Source organism: Eurytemora carolleeae, unplaced genomic scaffold, assembly GCF_000591075.1.
Source record: "Eurytemora carolleeae unplaced genomic scaffold, Eaff_2.0 scaffold1075, whole genome shotgun sequence".
Taxonomy (NCBI): Eukaryota; Metazoa; Arthropoda; class Copepoda; order Calanoida; family Temoridae; genus Eurytemora; species Eurytemora carolleeae.
This window is the reverse complement of record NW_019396970.1, coordinates 11,651-22,532: the sequence shown is the minus strand read 5'-3', so window position 1 is coordinate 22,532 and position 10,882 is coordinate 11,651.

Here is a 10,882-nt window from a genome sequence, read left to right as displayed (position 1 = left end):
CCCAACTTTTTAGACACACTGTTCACAAGTTTGTATCTGTGAAAACCCAACTTTTTAGACACACTGTTTACAAGTTTGTATCTGTGAAAACCCAACTTTTTAGACACACTGTTCACAAGTTTGTATCTGTGAAAACCCAACTTTTTAGACACACTGTTCACAAGTTTGTATCTGTGAAAACCCAACTTTGACCTAAGAGCATGTTTCAAGCTTAACTTCAGAGATAAAAATCTTTTTAGAAATATATTTTGAAAAGATTAAAGAAACTTGAATTACATAATATATCCTTAGATTTAGAATAAATCAATACTTTAAAAGCATGGCAAACAATTTTATTCAATGTTGAGAGAATTTTTATCCCGTTTTTTCCTCACCATTTCCGGATCTTCTTTATAACAAGTTTCTTATTTGTTCCGAGGCAAATAAGTAACATTTTATACCGGTAAAAAAAGTTTCCCTTTCCATTTCGCGGATTTTGATTAAAAGATCGCACATTTTTGTGAAACTTGAGTTGAATAAATTTACATGAATAACTAGCTGTCTTGTGTTAACATTCGGGATATTGTATTTTATGAATAAACGACTTTGAGCTTCTTCAACCCGACTAGTGAAGTTTATCCATGGTTTAAATGCGTTCCTAATCTTTGAAAATCGGAAAATTACTTATAAATTCAAAAATAGGAGCGAGTGCAGGAAAATTCTAGGGGTTGAACCAACTCGGACTTTTCTCTCCATTTTCCGTAGCCCTCCACAATGCATTAAGCGGAAGCAATTTTCTTTTTAAGTTTGAACCTCCTCCTATGCTGCCCGCACAGAAATATTTAAAGGTTTATCATAATTTGATGATATCTAATAAGACAACTAATTTCTGAAGAGAAAATTAAGAAAATGTCAGTGAAGAGTAATCTTTATGTGTAAATGAAAACATTGAGTGTTAGGGGGAGGGGAGGGGAGAGTAGGGAGTGGTATTAGGGGTTTGTGTATGAGGGGTGTGTGTATGAGGGGTTTGTGTATGAGGGGTGTGTGTATGAGGGGTTTGTGTATGAGGGGTTTGTGTATGAGGGGTGTGTATATGAGGTCTAAAGTAAAATTAGAAGGTTAAAATTGGTTTTAGCTATTAGACTATATTTTGTAATGCATTGTCTATATTTAATTATGTAAGGCCGGGTACAAACAAATTTTTGCAAATACTTAGACATTTAACCAAATTTTCTAAAGGTTTTTCTGAATATTTTTCTTGCTTAATAAAGGTTACAGGACTGTATCAAAATCTAGTAGATAGCTAAATAATCTCTATACAATCAGGATATTTTAACAAAAAACAGGAATTATTTTCAGAAACCAATGATGTATTTGAACGCTTTTTCTTTATTCTTCATTTGTCGGAATGGAGATTTTGAATTATTCAAATCCAATCATAAACAATAAAAAATGACCAAATAATCATGAATAATATAAATGAGATAATCAAAACAATAATAAACAATATAGAGATAAGCATGCAACAATCCCCTAGCTTCCATAATAATATTATTTAATATGATTTAAAAATATATTATTATATCAATTCTGTGGTAGGTACTAGATAGTAGATACTAGATATATATATTTGAAGAAAATAGTAAAATGAGTGTGTGACACCAGTTCTCGTTAGCTCACTGAAGTTAAGCACATTTGTCCACAGTCAGTAACTGGATTGGTGTCCAGACTGGTGTTCATGGGTTCGATTCCCGTACTCAACACAAACCTGTGGTTTCAAAAACATCTAAAGCCGACATATGGTTAAGCAATTATGACCACATGGACTTAGGAAAGGTGGACAAGCAGGGAGAGTCTAAGGTTGCCAGCTATAGGTACCTGGAGGTATCTAATCTGGGCAAATGATTGGGAGCAATGAGTGTAATGTTTCCTGTCTTTAAGGCACCCGGGCCTCATTCCAGTATATCAGAAGAATTCCTGCACTTTATTATTCTCAGGCCTAAGAAGCCCTTAGGCAGATGGAATTTTGTCAACCCTCTTCTCAGTATGAATGAAACGTGGAAGGATGAATGTGCTGCCAGATTACAACCCCTGGTAGATCAATATAAACTCAAAAAAAAACACCAAACTTTCGCAAAAGAAAAATTCCGAGATTTGATCGTAACAACCCGATCATGTAAAAAAATCTCTTTTTAATTTCTTTTTAAATTGCAAAAATCCACAATTCTTTTGTGAAGAATACCGCAATGGTATATACTTTCATGAAATTTGTTTAGAATATCATTAATCCCTAAAATTTTAAATATATGTTTTCAGGATTTTGAGTTTAAAGTATTAAAAATGGTGCAAAAGATTTGACAGCTAATGTACAATTGTTCAATTTATTTATAGGACGTATCAAAATATTTACCTTCCCCCAAGGGATAAAGTTGGATAGAGTTGGATAGAGTTGGACAGAGTTGGATATAGTTTGATAGAGTTGGATAGAGTTTGATAGAGTTGGATAGAGTTGGATAGAGTTGGATAGAGTTTGATAGAGTTGGATAGAGTTGGATAGAGTTGGATAGAGTTGGATAGAGTTGGATAGAGTTGGATAGAATTGGATAGAGTTGGATAGAGTTGGATAGTGTTGGATAGAGTTGGATAGAGTTGGATAGTGTTGGATAGAGTTGGCTAGTGTAGACGCTTTAAAGGGAAAAAGATATATGCAGCTGCGTAGCATTAAGATAATGTAGCTGCTCTAGTTGTGTCATGAAGATCATGCAGCTGCTCTGGATGTAGCATTAAGATAATGCAGCTGCTCTGGTTGTAGCATCAAGATCATGCTGTTGATATTGTTGTAGCATCAAGATAATGCTGCTGCTCTGTTTGTAGCATCAAGATAATGCTGCTGCTCTGGTTGTAGCATCAATATCATGCTGTTGTTGCTATAGTTGTAGCATTAAGATAATGCAGCTGCTCTGGTTGTGTCATCAAGGTCATGCAGCTGCTCTGGTTGTAGCATTAAGATAATGCGACTGTTCAAGTTGTAGCATTAAGATAATGCAGCTGTTCTGGTTGTAGGATCAAGATCATGCTGCTGCTCTGGTTGTAGCACTAAGAAATTTAGCTGCTCTGGTTGTAGTATCAATATCATGCTGCTGCTAACTTTAGTTGTAGCATAGGCCGGGAGCGCACGTTGGACCGAATGGACCGTAAAATTGTAAATATAAATCTATTAACCAATTAGCTATTATTTCTATTTCATTTTTTAATCGATCCTCCCTCTGTTCCAGCACTGCTTTTCTTTCAATACAATTATAAAATAGTTATTGAAATTTTTAAGAATCCGCAAAGATCATTGAACATTAAATCAAAAGGTACAATTTTTTCAACCATTCTTAATCTATTTAATCCATCCATTACGCAGTAGCATTTTAATGATATATATATATATATATATATATATAATTATATATCGAGATGAAGATAATAATTTTCTTTTTGATATCAGTTTTCAATATTCATAAATAAAAAATTAATCCAAAACTGTAGGAACAGGCAATATAACATCTACTGCAGGTAAGCCACGGGAGGGAAATATACACCCCTCCCCCTCTCCCTTAGCTATCCCTCTCAGCTATCAGATTCTAAGGGAGGGAGATCTTATCTAATCTAATCTAATCTAATCTAATCTAATCTAATCTAATCTAATCTAATCTAATGCTTTATTCTTTTGCTGAAATTCTAACAGGTTGAGCATAACATATTACAAATGTGTTTTCAATTGATTCTTAGTGGAGTGAACAGTCTTGTATGCCGAGTCCATTAGCGCCTGATCCAATCAGGGTTCAAACATTTGTTTGGTGTTTATTCTGAACCAATAGAAATTGCATGGAGGTAACATCTATCTTTCTATCTAGTTCATTATTCAATTAGAGATAAATCCTTATATCGGCGCTTAAACAGTAAACGGAAATATTTATTCTACTGAAACTATAGTGGAAGTGCAGTTTTGTGAATTTAAAGAAGAAAAGTGTTTATGATTTATAATTATGATTGGAAAAATTTGGTTTGATTTGCTCTCATCCAATAAACTCTTCTTATGACTCCTGACTAAGTCTCTGTTACTTTAAAAGGTTAATTTTCCAATAGCAAAATATTTTTTGATGAAACAATATTTAATTTATTGTAATCAGTATTAATTAATAGTTTTTTTAATTGTGGAAACATCCGCTATTTCGAAACTAATAAAATGAATTTAAAATCTTATTAAATATTTGGCTCATCTGGTTTGTTTGTATTCATCAATAAATGTTAGAACTGTTTGATGATTGAATCGGGCTAAACTCTTTTGAGGTAACTCACATGACAAAAAGGTCAAAATTAAAAAAAAAACTTCTAAGTTCGTTTTAAAATTTAAGGAGAGAAAAATCTTCGAATGTTTTTATTGCAATTATTTTAAAATGTACGAGAGTCTTGAATGCACAAGACCACTGTAAAAGGTGTTCATGACATGGGCCGAATTTTTCAGACCAATTTGAATGTAAATAATTTTATTTTTCTTATAAAATATTAACTGTTTTTTCTACAATGTGAATTTTGTAAGTTTCTTTTAATAATAATTATTCTCTTTATTTGATCTAGACGTCTTTTCAAATAATCACGAGTTCTGTACAATTCTCTTCAAATATGATCTAGATTTTTGTACAATTCTCTTTTAGAACTAGAAAGCACTTGTTCTAAGCTTTTGTTATTAATAATTGTAAATGCCTAGAAAAATTATCGTCGATTTATGCGTGAGAGCTTGCAACCTGTGAATCACTGTGATCACAAGAAAAGCGCAACGTAAAAATGACTAGTCTATATAATACACAAATTGTTATCAGAATGTCCGAAATTTCTCATTAAATATTGAATGTTAAATACATAATTTATTACGACTAATGAATATTGCTTTCATTTATACAAATTTTTACCGTAAACAAAATGTTAAGTGAATGTTTTGTAATGTAAATTATATTTTGTGATGAATGTAAATATAAAATTTGAACTAAATCACGCAACCTCTCTTCTCCACCTCCCCGCCATAGCACCCAGGCCTTGGGTTTCATTGTTTAAATCTACAATCTTGTAGTAATAAAAATATTATTGTAGATATAATTTGTAGATTTATAGTTTTTCATTATTAATACTAAAGTTGTGAAATACAGTTTTTTGAATTCAACTTTATACTTTGAACTTTTAACGCATAAAAATTCTTAAAAAAGGTCAAAAAGAATAAAATCAAAATCTGTGCAAAATTTCTACAGAAAATGCTTTTTAATTTAAATTATTTTACAAATTCGAGTAGAGTGCAATGTGCACGCATTGAAAGACCATTTTTGTTGGTTTTGATAGAAAAAGTTAAATTGATTGAAACAACATTTTCTGTTATTTTCCTGATTTACAATTTCAAATAGTTTAGATTTAGGAAAAGGCCATTTCAAATTACAGAGCACAGAGCCAGGATACCATTATATATAGATATATACTTAGGCTTTTATGGCACTTCGCGCCCATCTTCTATTTTAACTTTTAATTGTGACTTTATCTACGAGCATCTTCTCTTTGTACAGTGTAATAAAAAATCAAAAAGTTTGGGGATTTCATAATATTTTTTCGCACATTTTCAAAATTTTACAAAAATAAAAAACTTCTAAACACAAATTTTAAAATTTTAATCATTCATAAACCTTCCCTGGAGTTACCGTGAGGTCCCACACAAAATTTTGGCCCGATCGGTTCAGCCGTTTTAAAGTTTATTGGATACAAACAAACAAACAAACAAACAGACAGACAAGCCAAATTTATAGGTAGATTACAATTTAATCGAAGGGAAGTGGAATAAGATGATGGACACAAAATAAAATGTCTTATTATTTAAAATCAATCTTTAAATTAAATGCTTTGTTGTGAAGTTCCCCAATATATACGTGTCAAAGGGTTTTTATTCATTATGACATTGACAAATTTGTCAATGATATTGGAGTTTTTTTTTCAATACGATTTCGTAAATAAAAGAGGTTTTAAATCCAAAAAACTAGAATATTAAACGGAATTTAGCCTTTGCCACAAACTGAGATTTTTAAATCCCTATATCTTTGCAACATGGTTTTGAAAACCTTTGATATTTCAATCAGAGTTTGTAACAAAAATCAATTCCTTCGCAGTAAATGTTGCGCATTTTTAGGCTTGCATATATTTTTTATAAGATCATTTTTTTAATTTGAAATACTATTTATCAGTAAATCGAAAATTAATTGGCAAAAAAAAATTTTAAAAAAGGTGGATCGTGTTGTTCTATTAGAAAAGAGAACTTTTTACTGCAAATAAGATAGAATCAGAAGTTCAAATTTATGCAACATTGATCGTACGACTTTGTGACCTCGTAGCTCCTCCTGTCTTAATTAACACAAGATCAGGAGAAAACCAAATCTATCCGATTTTACATGTTAGAAATTCAAAACAATTGGACTTCTGAAAAACTCTTCAGGAGGAGAAATTATGATTAGAAACATATTAGATTTCAATGCTACGTTGAATTTACTATAGTTTCATATGTTTTCTGTGAAAAAAGGATAAGCTTAATCTCTATTTTTTATTTTCATTAATATTTAATACAAAAATTGCAAATAACTATTTATCTTGTTTTAAAAGATATCCAAAATTATGCATTAGCTTTGTCATTGTCACTGAAAGAGAGATTTTTTCGTTTTATAGATATTGTTCTTTTCTCTCATTGAACCTATATTGTACTTTTCTCTCATTGAACCTATATTGTTCTTTTCTCTCATCGAACCTATATTGTTCTTTTCTCTCATTGATTTTAGATTCGTAGATATTCTCAGGATAATCATAGGGATCTGGACAAATATTGATTCAAAATATCTATCTATCAATCTATCTATCTATCTATCTATCTATCTATCTATCTATCTATCTATCTATCTATCTATCTATCTATCTATCTATCTATCTATCTATCTATCTATCTTCTATCGATATTTTCAATTATTATTTTTCTTTTTCTTTTTTCTTTTTCATTTTTCTATACCATGACTGCAATTAGTGTAAGTATAGAAGCAGGAAGCAAATAAATTATATTTAAACCCCAACTCAGCAAAACTAGGATAATGAAAATAAACTGTTCATACCTGAGATACGACAGTTTAAAGGGACAGGGTGGTTTTTTTTAAACAGGAAACATACACTTGGAACAACATAGGGCCTGAGTAGTATGTTAAAGGGAGTGACCGAGTAGACGTGGTAGTTGAGCTGAGTATTGTAGAGGAATATTTTAGGATTCATTTGAAAGGGTAGGCATGCCGCCCCACCACCTGCAGGGCAGGAAGTCGCCAAAAAGAACTTAAAGATCGAGTTCTGTCTCTTGCTGAACAATTTTACACCGTAAAGGAGCCTAATAGGTTTCAAATAAATACTAAAAAGTGTCTCTACAATACTACTGTACTCTCAGCTCAACTACCATGTGTACGCGGTCACTCCCTTTAAAAATAAGGGATATTGAGAATAAAAAAGAACCAATGATTCAAAGGTTGCAAGCTCGCACTTACAAATTGCAAAAAATGTTTGCCAATACTTCTTAAAAATCAAAGATAATAACAAAGGCTTTATAGTTTAAAAATAATATCTTGGGCAAAACAAGGTGTTGCGAAAAAAGAGAATGAGAAGTACGTTTAAATAAATACCATTTCTCAAAATACGTTCCTCCTCAGTTGCTGAAAGTATAAAACACAATTTCGCTACATTTGGTTTAGGCGTTTCAGTACAGTACACATTTTATTTGAGAAGCATTCAAAGAAGAACGAGCAGAATTCAGTTCTCTAAAAACTCAAAGCAAACTAATCCTTTTGAAGTAAAAATAAGTTAACTATCCAAATTTGTTGAGGTTTTAAAAAATATATGTTTCCATGTTAAATCTTAAAAAAGAATACATGGGGTAACTGTCCGTTTTATTGTGGTAGTAAAATTACAATTACTTAAAACGTATACTTTTTAATAATCTTATGTCTTACACAGAGATAAGAGAGTTACAGAGATCGATTAACACCTATAATATGCGATATTTTCCACACTGTAGTGTAGACGACCAATCAGGAGACATCTGTATTCAGGGATATTTAAGGATCCTTTGAATAGGAAATGCAAAATATTTAAAAATAGACTTCTTTTTTTGTTTAAAAGTGGAGTATTTCTTTAAAAGTTGTGAAACATAACCCCTGAATGCAACAAATGGCCGTGAGATGTCAGTCAAAAAACATTACATGGAACCGTAGCAGGCGTGCCGGGACACTTATAGGCCTGCTCAGCCTATCCGGGTAGAGTGTATGAGCAGTCTGTATAGTCTGTGGTCTTACATAAAAACAAACTAGATAAAACGCTGAACACCGTGAATTCAGAAAAATTGCTTATGTGGCTGCAACTATATCGGTATGAAACATTTGCACGTGCAAAATTTGTTCTTTTAGCAACCTGACTGATTCTACGGGTGACTGAGTGTTAGGCATCAATGCGAGCCAACTTTGAAAACTTTTTACCCTTATACGTTCTTATTTATTTCTAATAATAAACCTGATGGTGTAAACCTTCGATATTTCAAACTTAGATTATTTGATCCATGCATGTATTATATTTAGAAAGGTCTACGAGATTAGGTACTGGGTAGCAGGATATTATAGCTGAGCAGGATATTATAGCTGAGCAGGATATTATAGCTGAGCAGGATATTAAGGCTGAGCAGGGTATTATAGCTGAGCAGGATATTATAGCTGAGCCGGATATTATAGCTGAGCAGGATATTATAGCTCAGCAGGATATTATAGCTGAGCAGGATGTTATAGCTGAGCAGGATATTATAGCTGAGCAGGATATTATAGCTGAGCAGATTCAATTCCTTTCAGAATATATTTTCTTATTCACCAATGTAAACTTTTACTAAATAATGAAAAATTTCAAAAGTGTTGAATTTAATGCTTTAAAAGTAAGACAAGGAGTAAAAGAAGTTTGCGGGAAAACGACCAAAGGACAAAATATTGCTCCGCAAGCAAGACAGATGGTAAAGGTCAAAGGAATTGAGTTTTTGCCAATTTTCGAATCCCTATATCTCTGAAACTGGATGGTTAAAACCTTTGATATTTCAAACTTAGATTATTATTTGATCTAACAGACTATATAGTTTGACATATCAAAGGCCTACGATATTGGGTTGCAAAGATAAAGGACGAGAAAATTTGAGTTTGTAGCAAAAACTCAATTTAGGCGACAATACTTGTATGACTTTGAGACCACGTAGCTCCCGCAGTTTTGATTTTCCACACTAGTAGGAGAAAATCAAATTTATTTTGATAAACAAAAGAAATTAAATTATATTTCTTCTTTTCAATATTTTTTTAATAAATTGATATTTTAAATGATTTGTTGAAAAAGAAAATATCAATTTATATTCCCTACAGGATTTTTTTTACAATTCTTTGAATTGAAATCTACAGGTTTATTTTTAGTTTATTTCCGCGGATTGACTATTGAGACCAATTTGCATATTAGATTGGGTTTCTTTGTCTCCGCAACAGTATATTATAGATTACAAAATATATTTAAAATACGAATATTTCTCGAAACAACTGATTTCTGGTTTTCAGGGAACATGAAATCAGTTTATTCTATAAACAATGAAAGCAGAATGATGAAAACATAGAAATCCAATTAAATCAAAGATTAATTTTAGGAACCGGTTCATTTATTAATTTAGAGGACCCGCGGGAAAATGAGCCTTAAAAATAACAAATTCGATTATAAAATTGGAAATTAATTAAAATCATAGAAAATTAAATATTAATATTACAAAACTAGCTCCCGAACCCAGATGCACCTTTGCCTGGAATTAAAGTTTTTCAGCTGCAGAAAAGTCAACTTTTAAACTGCTAAAAACGTTCTCGTTGTTCTTCCGAATTCCTGAATCATAAGTTTAAAGGGAGTGTTCGCGAAAAATGAAAGGGGGTATAGGCTTACTGCGATAAAAAAGCGCTTTTGATCGCTACTAATCTTACTTCTATCTGTTGCGTCTATAAGGAGAAAATTGTTAAAGACGTCTCATACCAAATAACTTAGCGGCCATACAAATTGAGAAAATTGCAAACATACTACTTGACCGTAAAAATCAATTAAATTTTAAACAAATCATTTAGATATTACAACCTATAGTCATCGATTATCTTTCGCCACATTTGGATATAGTTTATATTTTATAATATTTTATTTGTTTAGAAAACGTTTTCAACGGATTTCAAAATTTGTGAGTGGTGTGCGGCATTCTTGGATAGTTGCGCAAGCGACAAGAGAAACAAACAAATTAATTAAAAAATATTATAAAATATAAACTATATACAAATGTGGTGAAAGATAATCGATGACTGTAGGTTGTGATATCTGAATGATTTGTTTGAAATTAAATTTATTTTTTTACGGTCTAAGTCGTATGTTGCAATAATTTCTCAATTTGTATGGCCGCTAAGTTATTCGGTATGAGACGTCTTTAACAATTTTCTCCTTATAGACGCAACAGATAGAAGTAAGATTAGAAGCGATCAAAAGCGCTTTTTTTATCGCATTAAGCCTATATCCCCTTTCATTTTTCGCGAACACTCCCTTTAAGCAAATCCGTCGATGGATTCGTTCGTGAGCATTGATCGGACCTACAAACAAACAGAGATTACTACTTTATATAAATGGAAACTTAAATTTTCCAAAAGTCAAAATACCGGGGTCCCAAATCAAAATTTGAGAGAAAATTGATTCATTATGCATACAAACATACCGACAAACATTAAACAGATAAACAGAGATTACTACTTTATATACCTGGAAA